General features: G+C 37.5%; 1 long non-coding RNA gene across 1 annotated transcript; it reads left to right on the forward strand.

Moving 5' to 3' along the window:
- The first annotated feature begins 8,862 nt into the window (after window positions 1-8,862).
- LOC145780818 (uncharacterized) lies at window positions 8,863-20,399 on the forward strand. The gene is made up of 3 exons (XR_014290675.1): window positions 8,863-8,941; window positions 19,888-20,030; window positions 20,302-20,399. It is a non-coding gene; the product is annotated as an uncharacterized LOC145780818 (long non-coding RNA).
- Window positions 20,400-21,440: the final 1,041 nt, after the last annotated feature.

The following is a 21,440-nucleotide window of genomic DNA, read 5'->3' on the forward strand; positions in this document are numbered from 1 at the left end:
GTGCGCATATGGAAGGAACTCCTAGCAGAACGCTTCAAAGATGGAGGATATATTTACGATAAACATTAAAATAATACGATTTTTGCATAACTGACACCACTCAAACATCTTGGAATAAAACTATAATCCGCAACACGTGCCACTTAAATTTTACATGCATCGGATTCAGTATTAAATTACCTTTCCAGGGATGTGCACCAATAGGTGCGCATATGGAAGGAACTCCTAGCAGAACGCTTCAAAGATGGAGGATATATTTACGATAAACATTAAAATAATACGACTTTTGCATAATTGACACCTCTTCAAACATCTTGGAATAAAACTATAATCCGCAACACGTGCCACTTAAATTTTACATGCATCGGATTCAGTATTAAATTACCTTTCCAGGGATGTGCACCAATAGGTGCGCATATGGAAGGAACTTTTAGCAGAACGCTTCAAAGATGGAGGATATATTTACGATAAACATTAAAATAATACGATTTTTGCATAATTGACACCTCTTCAAACATCTTGGAATAAAACTATAATCCGCAACACGTGCCACTGAAATTTTACATGCATCGGATTCAGAATTAAATTACCTTTCCAGGGATGTGCACCAATAGGTGCGCATATGGAAGGAACTCCTAGCAGAACGCTTCAAAGATGGAGGATATATTTACGATAAACATTAAAATAATACGATTTTTGCATAATTGACACCTCTTCAAACATCTTGGAATAAAACTATAATCCGCAACACGTGCCACTTAAATTTTACATGCATCGGATTCAGTATTAAATTACCTTTCCAGGGATGTGCACCAATAGGTGCGCATATGGAAGGAACTCCTAGCAGAACGCTTCAAAGATGGAGGATATATTTACGATAAACATTAAAATAATATGATTTTTGCATAATTGACACCTCTTCAAACATCTTGGAATAAAACTATAATCCGCAACACGTGCCACTTAAATTTTACATGCATCGGATTCAGTATTAAATTACCTTTCCAGGGATGTGCACCAATAGGTGCGCATATGAAAGGAACTCCTAGCAGAACGCTTCAAAGATGGAGGATATATTTACGATAAACATTAAAATAATACGATTTTTGCATAATTGACACCACTCAAACATCTTGGAATAAAACTATAATCCGCAACACGTGCCACTTAAATTTTACATGCATCGGATTCAGTATTAAATTACCTTTCCAGGGATGTGCACCAATAGGTGCGCATATAGAAGGAACTCCTAGCAGAACGCTTCAAAGATGGAGGATATATTTACGATAAACATTAAAATAATACGATTTTTGCATAATTGACACCACTCAAACATCTTGGAATAAAACTATAATCCGCAACACGTGCCACTTAAATTTTACATGCATCGGATTCAGTATTAAATTACCTTTCCAGGGATGTGCACCAATAGGTGCGCATATGGAAGGAACTCCTAGCAGAACGCTTCAAAGATGGAGGATACATTTACGATAAACATTAAAATAATACGATTTTTGCATAATTGACACCACTCAAACATCTTGGAATAAAACTATTTTTTTGCTTTTTGCTACAAAGGCTGTACTCATTTCTTTATTCGAAGAATCGTAACAATGTATGAATTCATTTTGGGTGGAAAAGTGTAACAAACGAAAGTGGCCATTGCACAAGAAAGGAAGGAGAACGACCGGTAGCAATTTTTCCTCAGTTTTTGTCATCGCTGTTTTGAAAAATTTCACGGACTTTATTGGGGATTTTTGCAAAATCTTCCCTGTGGAGTCGCAATCTAAAACCCCTATGGCGTTTCGGTTTCTTGGTTCACTGGCTTTTAGTAAAAAGTAGGCGTCTACGAGACGTTTGCTTAACCATCCAACTGCAGAAGAATTTTGGTAATGCTTGGCAAGTTCGTTCGTAATTTTACTGCAAGGATTGTTACATGCTGTGAGTAAGTCTAGCCAAGATACTTCGTGGTTTTTATCGATCACAACGGCGGTATCCGACAAACAGTTACGATTTATTGCCAAACCGTTCTATACCCAAGTTGAAAATTCAGCCATATATTCAAAATCTTTGGCTGTTGCTGTCCAAAAGTCACGAATCTTTGCATAATTGCATTTCGAGTGGGAAAAAGCAGTCGCATTGCACATAGAAACTGTGGGTGCGGACTCGCTAACAGCATTGACATATCGAATATGTTCTTTAGATTCACTTGTAGTATAAAATCCATCTGAACGTCGTTTTTTTGGCTTTCTAAATTTTGAAACTACCAAGTTAGTGCGATGTTTCGAATGTTTACTTGAAGCTTGATCAGCATACGTTTTGGCCGAAATGTAACTTTTTCCGTAACCCTGGTGAATATAATGAGCAGAAAATATTTTTTCACTCATTCTCATTTGGTTTTCGTACTCTTCTACAAAATGATCGATACCTACAACACGTTTTCCTTTTAAATAAATTTGTTTCAAATCCCAAAAATGCTGCTCGATGATACCTTGTGTTAAATTATCCCGAGAAATATTTTTAAGTTTGGATGAGATGACTTGCTTAAACCAAAAGGAATACTGGGAGTAAGCCTGATAATTTGGCCGTTCATGTGACAAATGCCGGGACAAATTTCCAAGAACTAGCTGCGAAGTGGTACAAATTCTACTCAGAATAATTAGAATAAGCTTTAAACAAAACTTCTTATCCATGTAAACATTTTCGTGCTGTAACTTTGAATGAGAAGGATCATTGAGGTGATCCAAAAAGTCAGAAGAATTTAGAAACGCCATAAGTCGGTTGTGGTAGCGTAAGTAAAATGGAGAATTTAATTCTTGTTTTTGGTCGTCACGCATACTGGTATGAAAATAGTCGTTGAGTTCGTCTTTTTCGTTTTCTTCTATTTCGTTTGTTACGTTTGACAAAAGTTCTGAAAATGTAAAGCCTTGATGCAGTCTGTTAAAATGATAGTCAACTTTGGAAGACGTTCTCTCGCAGTTGGTTACCCAAATAATACTTTCCATTATTTCATCTAATTCAGACAGGGTTGTACATGCAAATAACAAAGAAATCCAATGCATAACTGTTAATGTGTGTTTCTTAGGTTTGTAATCTTTTTTAACCATAATTTTAGCTGCACGCATGGCGTGACTCAAACAATTATGAACGAAAGTTTTTTCCAAGTCGTATTTTGTCGCCTCTCCTGAAACTACACGCCAGCATCTGTTGTAATAACTTAACCTTGTTTCATTACACATCGCACTTAGTACAGCATTCCACATAGCCTTTGATCCGTCAATCATCATTAACGCTGGTTTTTTTACCTTTCCACAAATTTGCACAGTGTCTATTAGAAATTTACCTAAAAAACTCCGTATGCTTTCAGAATCGTGATTCGTTGCAATGTTTGTTGCCACTGGGAGCGCTGGACCTCCTACGTAGGGGCTTCTGACTAAAAGCGAATAAATTTGAAAATCTTTTTCACCTTTCTGCCTTTTAACTATGCTTCCTGTCGCATCAAAATATATTATATCTACAGGGCATAAATCTCGATAAAGTTTCACTTGTGCATTGGAATACAATATAACGCCATCAGGGGGATATGTAGTTATGCGTCTTATAAAGATTCTTTTTTTTTTTCAAACTCATACTTCAAGCGATTGATGTTATACATCCAATTTTTCGAGTATCTGTTGCAAAGCTTACCTTCACTTTTTATATTTCTCAAAACAGACGAGGCAGGAGCAAAATTGTATGCACCGTGATATAGTTCATTTTCAGTTAAGTCATCCACCAACTTTCTGCCAACTTCGCTGGGATGTTTGCATTGTAATTTCTCCATGAGTAATTTACGCTGCTTCCCCGCAACCGGCCTACGTTTTACGCAATGCATTTCATGATTACGTTTCCCCATCACATTTACAACAACTTCAACTTTATCAACATATGAAAAAATACATACATCCCCTTTTACTGAGCATCCACAACAACCCGAGTGCTTGCAATACACGTTGGCATGACCATTGTAAAATTTTGAATCACCGTTACTTAAGGACTCAACCGCTGCTGGTTCTACCAAATAATTATTTCTAAAACAAAAAACACAACTGTCATAAATTTTTCTAAGTTGTTTGCATATAACATCGCGATACAGACTGGAGGAAAATCGATGCTTGGTGCGATTGAGGGTCATCTCTTTCCATTCATCCAACGTAAGGAAAAACGACTTATTAGTCACATCAACATATTCACAACGTCGTTCACGCTTTTGTGATATAGGTTCGGCAAAGTTTCCTAACTCATTCAATGTTTCATCGGAAATTGAAGGTATCTGGTTGTCATAGCGTCTATGAGCACCATCCGTTTCGTCATTTTTAGTTTCTGCGTCATCATTGTCAGTTTTTGCGTCATCAGTGTCGGTTTTTGCGTCATCGATGTCGTTTTTTGCTCCCTCAATTTCGTTTTTTGCATCATCATTGTCAGTTTTTGCGTCATCAGTGTCGGTTTTTACGTCAATAATGTTGTTTTTTGTCAGTTCAGTTGCATTCTTTGCATTATCAATGTCAGTTTTTGCACCAAGAATTTTGTTTTTTTTTATCATCAATTTTGATTTTTAGTTCAGAAACTTTTTTTTTGGTCATAAACTTCGGCTTTTGGCTGATACGTTTTGTTTGTTTTCGCCTTGTTCATATCAACTTTTGTGTCGTTGATTTTTGTTTCGAAAAAGGTTATTTCAGCTTTTCCGTTGTGAGTTGCGGCTTTTCCCAAACTTTTGTCACAGCGAGATGTGTTTATATCTAGGCCTATCATATTATCAGACAATGATAAATCATCAACATGAGTCAAAGAAAGATATTTAGCATCTTTATTAATGAAACTTGATTTCTGCTGAAATGGTGATGGTGAAATGTTTAAAGCCTCAATGGACTTTGTGTTTACTTGAAGAGTTTTGTGACAAAATACCGAATTTGACGAATGCATCACTACGTTTACACCCTCACATACAAGGCGACTACCAACGCGGTCCCATTGTTTTTCGGTGAGCGTTGATGCCAGATTGTTTAGGGGGAATATGCAGCGAGGGTGAAACCGCTTTAAGCAAGTTTCACAGCAAACATAGAACGATCCATCGTTAGGTTCATTACACACACAGTACAATGAAGTCTCTTCTTGATTTTCTGTTGATAATAACTTTTCACTGTCGCAGTTGAAGACATCATTAGCTTCATTTTCAATATCAGCGTTGTTGTATTGAATAGCCTTGCATGATTTTTCATTTTCTGAAGTTAATGTAGGCCTGCTGGGTTGATATGTCAAGTCACCTTCCATTTTTGTTGTTTACACGCAAGATATAAACGTTTTACAGTTTTTCTGAAGAAGGAATCAAGACGCCACCTATGCATAATTTTTCTCACTTTAGAACGAACAGAGGACGATAAGCGACGGTTTGACTTTAACATTGCTGTGACGCAAGAATGAGGAAGGTGTTTACCACGAGGAAAGTTTTTCAAATGTTTACTGATGGAATTTGCTAAGTCATCAGCTAATTTTGAAGGAGCAAGTTTTGATGTAGAAACGGAAGTTGTTTTAAAACGATTTATTAAGTCTTTGTTTTTCCAACAGAAAGCCGACAAAGATTTTTTTCGTTTGGAAGCAGTACTTTTTGCAAGAAAAGTGGAGAAAAGCAAAAAAATAGTTTTATTCCAAGATGTTTGAGTGGTGTCAATTATGCAAAAATCGTATTATTTTAATGTTTATCGTAAATATATCCTCCATCTTTGAAGCGTTCTGCTAGGAGTTCCTTCCATATGCGCACCTATTGGTACATATCCCTGGAAAGGTAACTTAATACTGAATCCGATGCATGTAAAATTTAAGTGGCACGTGTTGCGGATTATAATTTTATTCCAAGATGTTTGAAGAGGTGTCAATTATGCAAAAATCATATTATTTTAATGTTTATCGTAAATATATCCTCCATCTTTGAAGCGTTCTGCTAGGAGTTCCTTCCATATGCGCACCTATTGGTGCACATCCCTGGAAAGGTAATTTAATACTGAATCCGATGCATGTAAAATTTAAGTGGCACGTGTTGCGGATTATAGTTTTATTCCAAGATGTTTGAGTGGTGTCAATTATGCAAAAATCGTATTATTTTAATGTTTATCGTAAATATATCTTCCATCTTTGAAGCGTTCTGCTAGGAGTTCCTTCCATATGCGCACCTATTGGTGCACATCCCTGGAAAGGTAATTTAATACTGAATCCGATGCATGTAAAATTTCAGTGGCACGTGTTGCGGATTATAGTTTTATTCCAAGATGTTTGAGTGGTGTCAATTATGCAAAAATCGTATTATGTTAATGTTTATTGTAAATATATCCTCCATCTTTGAAGCGTTCTGCTAGGAGTTCCTTCCATATGCGCACCTATTGGTGCACATCCCTGGAAAGGTAATTTAATACTGAATCCGATGCATGTAAAATTTAAGTGGCACGTGTTGCGGATTATAGTTTTATTTCAAGATGTTTGAAGAGGTGTCAATTATGCAAAAATCGTATTATTTTAATGTTTATCGTAAATATATCCTCCATCTTTGAAGCGTTCTGCTAGAAGTTCCTTCCATATGCGCACCTATTGGTACATATACCTGGAAAGGTAACTTAATACTGAATCCGATGCATGTAAAATTTAAGTGGCACGTGTTGCGGATTATAATTTTATTCCAAGATGTTTGAAGAGGTGTCAATTATGCAAAAATCATATTATTTTAATGTTTATCGTAAATATATCCTCCATCTTTGAAGCGTTCTGCTAGTAGTTCCTTCCATATGCGCACCTATTGGTGCACATCCCTGGCAAGGTAATTTAATACTGAATCCGATGCATGTAAAATTTAAGTGGCACGTGTTGCGGATTATAGTTTTATTCCAAGATGTTTGAAGAGGTGTCAATTATGCAAAAATCGTATTATTTTAATGTTTATCGTAAATATATCCTCCATCTTTGAAGCGTTCTGCTAGGAGTTCCTTCCATATGCGCACCTATTGGTGCACATCCCTGGAAAGGTAATTTAATACTGAATCCGATGCATGTAAAATTTAAGTGGCACGTGTTGCGGATTATAGTTTTATTCCAAGATGTTTGAGTGGTGTCAATTATGCAAAAATCGTATTATTTTAATGTTTATTGTAAATATATCCTCCATCTTTGAAGCGTTCTGCTAGGAGTTCCTTCCATATGCGCACCTATTGGTGCACATCCCTGGAAAGGTAATTTAATACTGAATCCGATGCATGTAAAATTTAAGTGGCACGTGTTGAGGATTATAGTTTTATTCCAAGATGTTTGAGTGGTGTCAATTATGCAAAAATCGTATTATTTTAATGTTTATCGTAAATATATCCTCCATCTTTGAAGCGTTCTGCTAGGAGTTCCTTCCATATGCGCACCTATTGGTGCATATCCCTGGAAAGGTAATTTAATACTGAATCCGATGCATGTAAAATTTAAGTGGCACGTGTTGCGGATTATAGTTTTATTCCAAGATGTTTGAAGAGGTGTCAATTATGCAAAAAATCATATTATTTTAATGTTTGTCGTAAATATATCCTCCATCTTTGAAGCGTTCTGCTAGGAGTTCCTTCCATATGCGCACCTATTGGTGCACATCCCTGGAAAGGTAATTTAATACTGAATCCGATGCATGTAAAATTTAAGTGGCACGTGTTGCGGATTATAGTTTTATTCCAAGATGTTTGAGTGGTGTCAATTATGCAAAAATCGTATTATTTTAATGTTTATCGTAAATATATCCTCCATCTTTGAAGCGTTCTGCTAGGAGTTCCTTCCATATGCGCACCTATTGGTGCATATCCCTGGAAAGGTAATTTAATACTGAATCCGATGCATGTAAAATTTAAGTGGCACGTGTTGAGGATTATAGTTTTATTCCAAGATGTTTGAAGAGGTGTCAATTATGCAAAAATCATATTATTTTAATGTTTGTCGTAAATATATCCTCCATCTTTGAAGCGTTCTGCTAGGAGTTCCTTCCATATGCGCACCTATTGGTGCACATCCCTGGAAAGGTAATTTAATACTGAATCCGATGCATGTAAAATTTAAGTGGCACGTGTTGCGGATTATAATTTTATTCCAAGATGTTTGAAGAGGTGTCAATTATGCAAAAATCGTATTATTTTAATGTTTATCGTAAATATATCCTCCATCTTTGAAGCGTTCTGCTAGGAGTTCCTTCCATATGCGCACCTATTGGTGCACATCCCTGGAAAGGTAATTTAATACTGAATCCGATGCATGTAAAATTTAAGTGGCACGTGTTGCGGATTATAGTTTTATTCCAAGATGTTTGAAGAGGTGTCAATTAGGCAAAAATCGTATTATTTTAATGTTTATCGTAAATATATCCTCCATCTTTGAAGCGTTCTGCTAGGAGTTCCTTCCATATGCGCACATATTGGTGCACATCCCTGGAAAGGTAATTTAATACTGAATCCGATGCATGTAAAATTTAAGTGGCACGTGTTGCGGATCATAGTTTTATTTAAGATATTTCGAATGTATGTCTGGTAGTGATGCAAGCCGCGCCGCGCCGCGCCGCGTACGCGGCCGCTTTTGACTTTTTCGCCGCGTGCCGCGCCGCGCCGCGTGGAAGGTTGAAATGACAAAGCCGCGCCGCGCCGCTTGCCGCGTAAACTTTCAAGAAATTAATTTTTCGTAAACGTAAACTTTCAAGAAATTAAACTTTCGTAAACGTAAACTTTCAACTTTTCAAGAATCAGCTATGAAACTTCAAATTTAAATTGGAAACACGGATCAGTTATTTTTCCCTTCGGAAACCCTAAGATGGAAAGCTATGCAAATGCAAATTGCAAATGGCTTGCAGTTGACAGGGTTTTAGGGCTTGCTTGTCAGGGAAGCTGTACGAATGTTTTTGGTTAGTAGCCTAGCTGATAAGCTCAGTTACCAGGCTATAGGCCTAGCGCAACTACCGCATTATTTACTATATCAGTTAGCCCAGTGAGTTCAGGCTATAAGTTTTACTCTTGTGTGTGTAGTTCATATAGCCACTGGCATTATAATTGCATTATTGCTTACAAAAAGTGTTCAAAAGTCCTGATACTGGATCCAGGAACATTCTATTTGTCTTAGTTTGTATTATGTCTTAGAACTTAGATGCATTGCTGATAAGAGAATATGATCTGGTTAGCCTGGCCAATTAGTGCACAACTGTATTGGTACTAGGTTACCAGTTATATGCCATGGATGCTTTTTCCTACAATTGACTTTCTAAACAATAACTCGTTAAAATATTTTTTTTTAATTTTGTAATTTGCGGTGTGCGGTGCGGTGCAGTGTCAAAGTTCCAGATAAATTGCGGTGTGCGGTGCGGTGCGCGGATAGATGAGTCAGTTGCGGTGCGGTGTGCGGATAAAAATTTTGGTGCTCTTCCACAAGACGCCCTGTTGGTCAACCGTACAAAATGATGACATCGTAAAACGTCACACACATTGGAATGGACTATTATGAAGGAGGAAATGCGGGGTGGAAATGCAATGAAACACACCAGAAGGAAATTGTCTCCCATTTACTGATTTGTTTTTCAATTTAAACAAATTTGCGATCGTTGAAAAGCACAAGCATAGATCTAACCAACTAAGTTAATACCAAGTCCCAAAATACTACTAGCTCCATCTGGTGGCCACTTAAACTTGACCAAATTCAAACCATTATCAAAAGTTTATTTGCAATGATAAAAACATTAAACGACAGCCAATTAAAAGAACATGTTACTGTTTATTGAAGGGCTAACTTTCATTTTTATATCTTATTCAATATGCGCGCAATCGTTGTTCGAAGACAGCCCCCCAACGAAGCTTTTGCCCAATGCATTTCAATGGCGAATCGATCGTCTTCCAGTTCAAGCCCTGCGTGATCACGATAATTAATTGTCTCTCATTTATTCATTTCCTGCTCAATTTCAACAGATTTGCTATCGTTGAAAAGCACAAGCATAGATCTAACCAACTAAGTTAATACCAAGTCCTAAAATACTACTAGCTCCATCTGGTGGCCACCTAAACTTGACCAAATTCAAACCATTATCAAAAGTTTATTTGCAATGATAAAAACATTAAACGACAACCAATTAAAAGAACATGTTATTGTTTATTGAAGTGCTAACTTTCATTTTTATATCTTATTCAATATGCGCGCAATCGTTGTTCGAAGACAGCCCCCCAACGAAGCTTTTGCCCAATGCATTTCAATGGCGAATCGATCGTCTTCCAGTTCACGCCCTGCGTGATCGCGATAATTATTCGTCTCCCATTTATTCATTTCTTGCTCAATTTCAAAAGATTTGCTATCGTTGAAAAGCACAAGCATATATCTAACCAACTAAATTAATACCAAGTCCCAAAATACTACTAGCTCCATCTGGTGGCCACCTAAACTTGACCAAATTCAAACCATTATCAAAAGTTTATTTGCAATGATAAACACATTAAACGACAACCAATTAAAAGGACATGTTACTGTTTATTGAAGGGCTAACTTTCATTGTTATACCTTATTTAATATATGAGCAATCGTTGTTCGAAGACAGCCCCCCAACGAAGCTTTTGCCCAATGCATTTCAATGGCGAATCGATCGTCTTCCAGTTCACGCCCTGCGTGATCAATGGCGAATCGATCGTCTTCCAGTTCACGCCCTGCATGTTCACGATAATTAATTGTCTTCCATTTATTCATTTCTTGCTCAATTTCAACAGATTTGCTATCGTTGAAAAGCACAAGCATAGATCTAACCAACTAAGTTAATACCAAGTCCCAAAATACTACTAGCTCCATCTGGTGGCCACCTAAACTTGACCAAATTCAAACCATTATCAAAAGTTTATTTGCAATGATAAAAACATTAAACGACAGCCAATTAAAAGAACATGTTATTGTTTATTGAAGTGCTAACTTTCATTTTTATATCTTATTCAATATGCGCGCAATCGTTGTTCGAAGACAGCCCCCCAACGAAGCTTTTGCCCAATGCATTTCAATGGCGAATCGATCGTCTTCCAGTTCACGCCCTGCGTGATCAATGGCGAATCGATCGTCTTCCAGTTCAAGCCCTGCGTGATCACGATAATTATTCGTCTCCCATTTATTCATTTCTTGCTTAATTTCAACAGATTTGCTATCGTTGAAAAGCACAAGCATAGATCTAACCAACTAAGTTAATACCAAGTCCCAAAATACTACTTGCTCCACCTGGTGGCCACCTAAACTTGACCAAATTCAAACCATTATCAAAAGTTTATTTGCAATGATAAACACATTAAACGACAACCAATTAAAAGAACATGTTACTGTTTATTGAAGGGCTAACTTTCATTGTTATACCTTATTTAATATATGAGCAATCGTTGTTCGAAGACAGCCCCCCAACGAAGCTTTTGCCCAATGCATTTCAATGGCGAATCGATCGTCTTCCAGTTCACGCCCTGCATGTTCACGATAATTAATTGTCTTCCATTTATTCATTTCTTGCTCAATTTCAACAGATTTGCTATCGTTGAAAAGCACAAGCATAGATCTAACCAACTAAGTTAATACCAAGTCCCACAATACTACTAGCTCCATCTGGTGGCCACCTAAACTTGACCAAATTCAAACCATTGTCAAAAGTTTATTTGCAATGGAAAAAACATTAAACGACAGCCAATTAAAAGAACATGTTACTGTTTATTGAAGGGCTAACTTTCATTTTTATATCTTATTCAATATGCGCGCAATCGTTGTTCGAAGACAGCCCCCCAACGAAGCTTTTGCACAATGCATTTCAATGACAAATCGATCGTCTTTCTGGATTTACATTGCGTGATCGCGATGATTAATTGTCTCCCATTTATATTGAAACTTGCTCAATTTCAACAGATTTGCTATCGTTGAAAAGCACAAGCATAGGTCTAACCAACTAAGTTAATACCAAGTCCCAAAATACTACTAGCTCCATCTGGTGGCCATCTAAACTTAACCAAATTCAGACCATTATCAAAAGAAAAATTTTCAGTAGGGGTACGAAGAGTCATTCCGGGCCCCCCTCTCACTCCTGGCCCCCTTTGTTTTTGGCAAAGCGCGTGATTTTGCTTTGGCGAATTGCACACCATACAACATTTTACTGCAGAATTGGTCATCTGTGCGCAATAATAGCATCAGGCTGCAATAAAACTATTATTTAGTGTTTTGTGTTGTGCATAGCCTATCATGTGATCTGTCCCTCGCCAATTTGCGTAGGCTATCCTGCATTGAATTCGTGTGTCAGTTGTTGATGCCGGTGCTGTTGAGAGGTGTCGCTTGTAGCTTACAGCTTTAATGCAAAATTTTCAAATTTTTTCATTTATTTCTCTTAGATGTAGCCTATAATCAATCCTGATGAGAACACTATGATTTGGTGTCGAAAACGTTGGATTTAGTAGTTTTTTTCTTGTTGTTTTGTGTGTTTAATAAAGAATGTTAAATCCACTAACGTTACTGAGTGTTATATGTAGGTCTGGTACAACAAGTCAAGCTCTCTACCAAGGCTCAAACATAACATCTTGTCAAAACATCATCAAATTAATCGTCTGACCAATAAGCTTTCTTCATTAACTTTTGTATTCACCACATGCCTAGAAGAGGTGAACGAAGTTACTTTTTTTTGACTCGGTTCCGTTCCTGCTCCGAAAGTATTGACTCCGGCTCTTGCTCCAACTCCGAAATTCATTTTGAAGTGAAATAAGCGTGAAACTACCTTTTTCAAATAATTTTTAAAAAACACAAAAAAGCCCAAAAACACCCGAGATTTTTAAAAAAAGCCCGGGTGTTTCTCAACCCTGCTTTTGCTTCCCTATGTCCTCCTCCCCCGAACAGGAGAAAAACCAACTTTTACGATTTAATTTTGGGTGCTTTAAAACGGAACATTTTTGCTCGTAAAGCAATAAATCACCACTTTGGGCCCCTAATTTGCGCGCAATGCACTCAATTACTTTTCCGGGCCCTTTTGCTACATTACGGGCCCCCCAGGACTAAAGGATAACAACTTTTATGCTTTTTAGTCGTTTAGGGTGGTTTTAACCATCATTTTTTCGCGTAAAGTATAAAATCACAATTTCGGGCCTCCCAACAATCACAGGCCTGGGCCCTCAAGGGTACGCCGTACCCTCAGTACCCCCCTCTCATAGGCCCTGGGTCTCCAAGCAATATATTCAAACACAAACGGTTTTGGAACAACAAATATTCGTGCTTGTACGAAAAGCATACTATGTGGCTTCAGGCCACACCATCACTATTGATGAACACGAATATTCGCCATTTGTTGATAACGTACAGATCTGTTCGGAGGATTTGTTGAGGAATCAGCATCAAATCGGTGGACCTGGCCACATCGTCGCTATCGATGAGTCCTTGGTGGCCAGACGAAAACGAGGAAACTCACAAGGGCGCCCAGTGCCACAGCAGTGGATTTTTGGCGGGATTGACACCACAACAAAGTAAGTTATATATTATGTGCATGTTTACGCACAACAACTATACCTACGCCTAGTCAACTACGTTCGAGCAGGTGAGCAATATCACTTGGGCTTGGGATTTGAAGGAATATTTGACAACACTTGTATTTAACCCACCCTCCTTAGGGCACGTTCTTTTGCTTCTCAATGCCTGTAGATGTCCCTAGTAAAATTGTGCTATTAGAGAATGCTTCATCGTAATGGTATCGCGGCGGGACAGGGCTACACTGGAGGCAGAAATTCTACGCCACATCGCACCAGGAACAGAGATTCATTTCGATGAATGGGGTGGATACTCCAACTTGTCTAGTGAGTGTTTCTTGTAGTTCTATTTTAAAATGACATACACTAACATGTAAACACTTAACGTAGATTATGTTAAACATTAAATGGATTGAATGAAGTACATAAAGTGCATGTAGATTAAACATTTGTGTAGACTAGGTGTACTGAGAGTAAAAATGTGTAGGGGAGATGTGGCACCTATGGGACGAATATGACATTATTTCTAATAAACGTTATTTTAAAGCAAATCATGAACTAAAGCAATTTTATTGCAAAGTTTAGTCATTGTTTCATAACATGAAATCAAAACAGTGATGACTGTAGGCTAATATTCTTTATTGCTTTTTTTTTTCATTATTAAAAAGTGTCAGATAACTGTCCCATAGGTTGCTTACATACATGATCAATGGGACAAGGGGCTATGTCCCAGGGGACACTTTGCTAGATACATCAATTGATTGTCAAGGGTATGATGGAATGAAAGAGACTCAAGAGAAAAAGAAGCAGAACTTGTTTTCTTGGTTTTCATCAATAAATAGACCCGCTTTTCTTTTCAGACATGATGAAATAAGACACTTTAAAGGTTCAATGAATTAAAATCTAAAAAGGTAGCCTATATACTTTTGCCATGATCTATAGCAAAGTGTAGTGTAATAAGGCTTTTCAAGATTGTACAAAATAAAGCAGTAGCTCTTATCTACATCCCTAGTGAAAAATACTTTTTAAGTGAAAAAAATTCCTTTCAGCCTTAAAATAACGTAGGAATATGTCCCAAAAGTGATTGCTTGCACAGCCCATTGGTCATTCAAACACCAGTTTGTGTTTAGCTTGTCTGAAGACATATCACAGTACAATATGTACTTTTCTGTTGTGATAGCATCAGACCCAACCATATGGCTTAAACTGTCATGCCAGGTCCCACTTGATACAACTTATTCATAGTGTAAAAACTGTTAACAACAGTTAACCATTTAAAGTTACTTTGGGAGCAGAAAAAACAATCAACTGACCTCGCCACTTAACTGCACAGCTCCTTTTCAAAAAGCACGATGGCTCATGTCAAAAGAATTATGCATCCATTAAAAATAAATTTATCAATTTAACATGTTTTTGTTATTTCTATTTGGAAGCCGTTGCAGCAAGCATTTTACGCTGAAATTTATTTAAAGTTGCTTTCGTATTTTTTTAGATCTTGGATATCGCCACCAAACGGTCAACAATCACCATCATTATGTTTCGGCCACAGGGGTTCATACGAGCCACATTGAAAACCTGTGGCTGAATTGTAAACGGAAATTTAAAAGAATGGGTGGCACCACAAGGCACATGATACCTGGGTATCTTGATGAATTTATGTGGCGACATCAGTTTCCACGGGGACGACATTTTCCTGAAGTTCTATGCGCCATAAGGGAGTCCTACCCCTTACTGTAGCCGCCACATCGTCCATTTGCCAAAAAAAAACAGCTCTTTTCAGGGCTACCTAATGATAAAAAAGAGTTGCTGCCCACATACTTTGTGATATTTATTCTATAACAAACAAATTAGGCTAAAAAAAGTGCAATGTCAGATGAAACAAAATAATTTTTTTAACTTACGTTTGTAACATTATTTTTGTGTGTCAACGTTTAAAATTTGGACCTATGAATCATTTTGTTTACACACACGGATGCCTTTGGGAAAATGACTTCGTGTGGTAATGAAAGAACACGAGAATGCAAGCCCAAGTCATTTCATTACGGTTTCGTTACTTTCCTTTGATCCATATTTAAGCCTAGGTTTATTAGGCTTAGCCTATCTGTTGTGAAAAAATTTCTTGGCTAAGCATTGAACAAAACATAAGGATCCGCACCCACTGTCTCGCTGGTTGTTGTTGCTTTTTATTATTTGCAGAGGTTTCTCCATCCAAATAGGAACAATTTTCTGGCTCCTGCACTTGGAGCTGACATCACTTGCTTCCTCAACCGAGCTTTTCCAGTTGATGTCGACTGAGGGCCGAGTGACAAAAATTCTCCCACGACCTCACAAAGGATCAAAGTTCTACACTGCTCTAGTGCACACATCGCTTTCCTATTGATCAGTGTTTGTTACATTACTTGATTCGGACAAGCCATTACACCACCAATTAGGCTATTTGTGTGCCTGATCCTAATCCTTTTTATGACTTTAGCATTTTTTCAATATAAATGGGATTAATCATCGCGATCACGCAATGTGAATCCAGAAAGACGATCGATTTGTCATTGAAATGCATTGGGCAAAAGCTTCGTTGGGGGGCTGTCTTCGAACAACGATTGCTCATATATTAAATAAGATATAAAAATGAAAGTTAGCACTTCAATAAACAGTAACATGTTCTTTTAATTGGTTGTCATTTAATGTTTTTATCATTGCAAATAAACTTTTGATAATGGTTTGAATTTGGTCAAGTTTAGGTGGCCACCAGATGGAGCTAGTAGTATTTTGGGACTTGGTATTAATTTAGTTGGTTAGATCTATGCTTGTGCTTTTCAACGATAGCAAATCTGTTAAAATTGAGTAAGAAATGAATAAATGGGAGACAATTAATTATCGTGAACATGCAGGGCGTGAACTGAAAGACGATCGATTCGCCAATGATCACGCAGGGCGTGAACTGGAAGACGATCGATTCGCCATTGAAATGCATTGGGCAAAAGCTTCGTTGGGGGGCTGTCTTCGAACAACGATTGCTCATATATTAAATAAGGTATAACAATGAAAGTTAGCCCTTCAATAAACAGTAACATGTCCTTTTAATTGGTTGTCGTTTAATGTGTTTATCATTGCAAATAAACTTTTGACAATGGTTTGAATTTGGTCAAGTTTAGGTGGCCACCAGCAGGGGCGCCGGAACGATTTTTGATTGGGGGGGCAAGATTACGAAAAAAGGGCACTTTTGTTTACTAAAAGGCCAATTTTTTTTCAAGTTTTAAGATAAGACATAGCGATAATGCTAATCTATCAGCTCACTATGTATTGAGTAATGATAGCCTACAAGTGTCCGGTATACAAAGAAGGGCATCATGCTATTTTATAATGATGTAACCTACTGTCAAGCCTTAAAGCAGCCTGCGGCCATGGCCGCTAAGTAGTGCTTGAATGAACCGCCGGTGCTACCTCCTCAATCGGCCAAGTTTGGCCGCTGGTCTCTCCTAGCCAATTATTTAATTTCGCAATACAATGATCGTGGATTAACTGTTGAAAACATGCAGTATCAAAGAGTGACGCAAAGTTAGGTCAGCGCGTCATAATCGCCACTGTTGCATTGTGTGGGGAATATTTGTTATTGATGGAATATCCATCTGCGATCGCCAGCGCTGTAAGTCTTGTTTGTAATTCCCGACGTTTATTTTAACAAAGTCTTAATCCGAATTGCTAATTTACATCATCTGGCAATATTGTCGTTTTTATGTCGATTCGATGTTGTCGGACATTGAACCGTTGTTAAAAAGGAGAACAAAGTTAGTTCACATCAATGGGGAAAACATTTTTTGATCATATTTTGCAAAAATTATGCTTCTTTTAGTAATGTCTTTTAGTAATGTACATCATTGAAATAGCTAAAACCTCAATTGCTAAGGAAACAGGATCAGATGTCAGTAGATGTAACAGAAAAAATATTTCGCACTTGCTAGTGCATAGTCAGTTCTGATAAAGGGCAGTTAAAGCCTACAAGTAATGTTTTAATCATTGAAATACTTATTTTATTACCTTGTCGTCATCGTCAACACATGTCGAACGTTGTTTTTCGTTGCTAAAAAGAATTCTAGGGGAGTAGCGAACTTTTATAAAATCAGCCACATTGGAGACACTCGTGCGAGTGTCGTTTGAATAGTACGTACTGAATTACAATCCCGATAAAGCAGTTTGCGTGGTGCAGCGATTCTATTGTAGGACGTCGCCCAGGCCCAGACTTCAATAACGCCAAGTGATCATTTTAGCATTGTTGCAAGTTTAATTCTATTTACTTGTGCTATCGTTATTTGTATTTTGGCCTCCAAGCACGCAGATTTGGCCGCCGAGAAGGAGCTCCCGGTAGGCCACGACGGCTGTCGAAAAAAAAAACGAGTTTTAAGGCCTGTACTGTGTTGCAAAGTTTTGTGCCGTAAATATTATTTTGAGGCAAAAATGAAAGATTATAATTAGGCTAAAATCGAATAGCAGAAATTGTTATATTGCAAAATGTGCAGTAGCTTACATGACTTTAAAAGGGCACCATTGCCCCCGTGCCCCTCCATCTGCAGAAAATTTGAGGGCAGGGGGGGCGAATGCCTTGGTATTAACTTATTAACCCTCGCTTCCGGCGCCCCTGGCCACCAGCTGGAGCTAGTAGTATTTTGGGACTTGGTATTAACTTAGTTGGTTAGATCTATGCTTGTGCTTTTCAACGATAGCAAATCTGTTAAAATTGAGCAAGAAATGAATAAATGGGAGACAATTGATTATCGTGATCACGCAGGGCGTGAACTGGAAGACGATCGATTCGCCATTGAAATGCATTGGGCAAAAGCTTCGTTGGAGGGCTGTCTTCGAACAACGATTGCTCATATATTAAATAAGGTATAACAATGAAAGTTAGCCCTTCAATAAACAGTAACATGTCCTTTTAATTGGTTGTCGTTTAATGTTTTTATCATTGCAAATAAACTTTTGATAATGGTTTGAATTTGGTCAAGTTTAGGTGGCCACCAGGTGGAGCTAGTAGTATTTTGGGACTTGGTATTAACTTAGTTGGTTAGATCTATGCTTGTGCTTTTCAACGATAGCAAATCTGTTGAAATTGAGCAAGAAATGAATAAATGGGAGACAATTAATTATCGTGATCACGCAGGGCGTGAACTGGAAGACGATCGATTCGCCATTGAAATGCATTGGGCAAAAGCTTCGTTGGGGGGCTGTCTTCGAACAACGATTGCGCGCATATTGAATAAGATATAAAAATGAAAGTTAGCCCTTCAATAAACAATAACATGTTCTTTTAATTGGTTGTCGTTTAATGTTTTTATCATTGCAAATAAACTTTTGATAATGGTTTGAATTTGGTCAAGTTTAGGTAGCCACCAGATGGAGCTAGTAGTATTTTGGGACTTGGTATTAACTTAGTTGGTTAGATCTATGCTTGTGCTTTTCAATGATAGCAAATTATTTGAAATTAAGCAAGAAATGAATAAATGGGAGACGAATAATTATCGTGATCACGCAGGACTTGAACTGGAAGACGATCGATTCGCCATTGATCACGCAGGGCGTGAACTGGAAGACGATCGATTCGCCATTGAAATGCATTGGGCAAAAGCTTCGTTGGGGGGCTGTCTTCGAACAACGATTGCGCGCATATTGAATAAGATATAAAAATGAAAGTTAGCACTTCAATAAACAATAACATGTTCTTTTAATTGGTTGTCGTTTAATGTTTTTATCATTGCAAATAAACTTTTGATAATGGTTTGAATTTGGTCAAGTTTAGGTAACCACCAGATGGAGCTAGTAGTATTTTGGGACTTGGTATTAACTTAGTTGGTTAGATCTATGCTTGTGCTTTTCAACGATAGCAAATCTGTTGAAATTGAGCAAGAAATGAATAAATGGGAGACGAATAATTATCGTGATCACGCAGGGCTTGAACTGGAAGACGATCGATTCGCCATTGATCACGCAGGGCGTGAACTGGAGGACGATCGATTCGTCATTGAAATGCATTGGGTAAAAGCTTCGTTGGGGGGCTGTCTTCGAACAACGATTGCGCGCATATTGAATAAGATATAAAAATGAAAGTTAGCACTTCAATAAACAGTAACATGTTCTTTTAATTGGTTGTCGTTTAATGTTTTTTCCATTGCAAATAAACTTTTGAGAATGGTTTGAATTTGGTCAAGTTTAGGTGGCCACCAGATAGAGGTAGTAGTATTGTGGGACTTGGTATTAACTTAGTTGGTTAGATCTATGCTTGTGCTTTTCAACGATAGCAAATCTGTTGAAATTGAGCAAGAAATGAATAAATGGAAGACAATTAATTATCGTGATCACGCAGGGCGTGAACTGGAAGACGATCGATTCGCCATTGATCACGCAGGGCGTGAACTGGAAGACGATCGATTCGCCATTGAAATGCATTGGGCAAAAGCTTCGTTGGGGGGCTGTCTTCGAACAACGATTGCTCATATATTAAAAAAGGTATAACAATGAAAGTTAGTCCTTCAATAAACAGTAACATGTTCTTTTAATTGGCTGTCGTTTAATGTTTTTAACATTGCAAATAAACTTTTGATAATGGTTTGAATTTGGTCAAGTTTAGGTGGCCACCAGGTAGAGCTAGTAGTATTTTGGGACTTGGTATTAACTTAGTTGGTTAGATCTATGCTTGTGCTTTTCAACGATAGCAAATCTGTTGAAATTGAGCAAGAAATGAATAAATGGGAGACAATTAATTATCGTGATCACGCAGGGCGTGAACTGGAAGACGATCGATTCGCCATTGAAATGCATTGGGCAAAAGCTTCGTTGGGGGGCTGTCTTCGAACAACGATTGCGCGCATATTGAATAAGATATAAAAATGAAAGTTAGCACTTCAATAAACAATAACATGTTCTTTTAATTGGCTGTCGTTTAATGTGTTTATCATTGCAAATAAACTTTTGATAATGGTTTGAATTTGGTCAAGTTTAGGTGGCCACCAGATGGAGCTAGTAGTATTTTGGGACTTGGTATTAACTTAGTTGGTTAGATCTATGCTTGTGCTTTTCAACGATAGCAAATCTGTTGGAATTGAGCAAGAAATGAATAAATGAGAGACAATTAATTATCGTGATCACGCAGGGCGTGAACTGGAAGACGATCGATTCGCCATTGAAATGCATTGGGCAAAAGCTTCGTTGGGGGGCTGTCTTCGAACAACGATTGCTCATATATTAAATAAGGTATAACAATGAAAGTTAGCCCTTCAATAAACAGTAACATGTTCTTTTAATTGGCTATCGTTTAATGTTTTTATCATTGCAAATAAACTTTTGATTATGGTTTGAATTTGGTCAAGTTTAGGTGGCCACCAAATGGAGCTAGTAATATTTTGGGACTTGGTATTAACTTAGTTGGTTAGATCTATGCTTGTGCTTTTCAACGATTGCAAATTTGTTTAAATTGAAAAACAAATCAGTAAATGGGAGACAATTTCCTTCTGCATATGCCTATGAAGCATATGCCTTATACTAAACTCAGCAAAAAAGAGAGCCGGTTATATTTGAGGCCATGGTTGTCAAGAGGTATTCTATGCTCCATCAAAACGAGGAATAAAATGTTCAAGCAACTATGTGAATGTAACTTTAAGAGTAATGATTTATACACCAAGTACAAAAAATATAGAAATCTGCTTACTCATGTGAAAGAGAAATCGAAATCTAATTATTATAAAACCTCAATAAACAAAGAAAGAAACAACTCTAGCAACACATGGAAAATAATAAATGAAATTACTGGCCGTACAAACAAAAAACATAATATACAATATGCAACCAACTTTTCATTAAGTAATGGTCATGAAGTTACAACCGACCCGGTGCAAATAAGTAATGCATTTAACACATATT

The sequence above is a fragment of the Aplidium turbinatum genome, chromosome 12 (assembly GCF_918807975.1).
Source record: "Aplidium turbinatum chromosome 12, kaAplTurb1.1, whole genome shotgun sequence".
Lineage (NCBI taxonomy): Eukaryota > Metazoa > Chordata > Ascidiacea > Aplousobranchia > Polyclinidae > Aplidium > Aplidium turbinatum.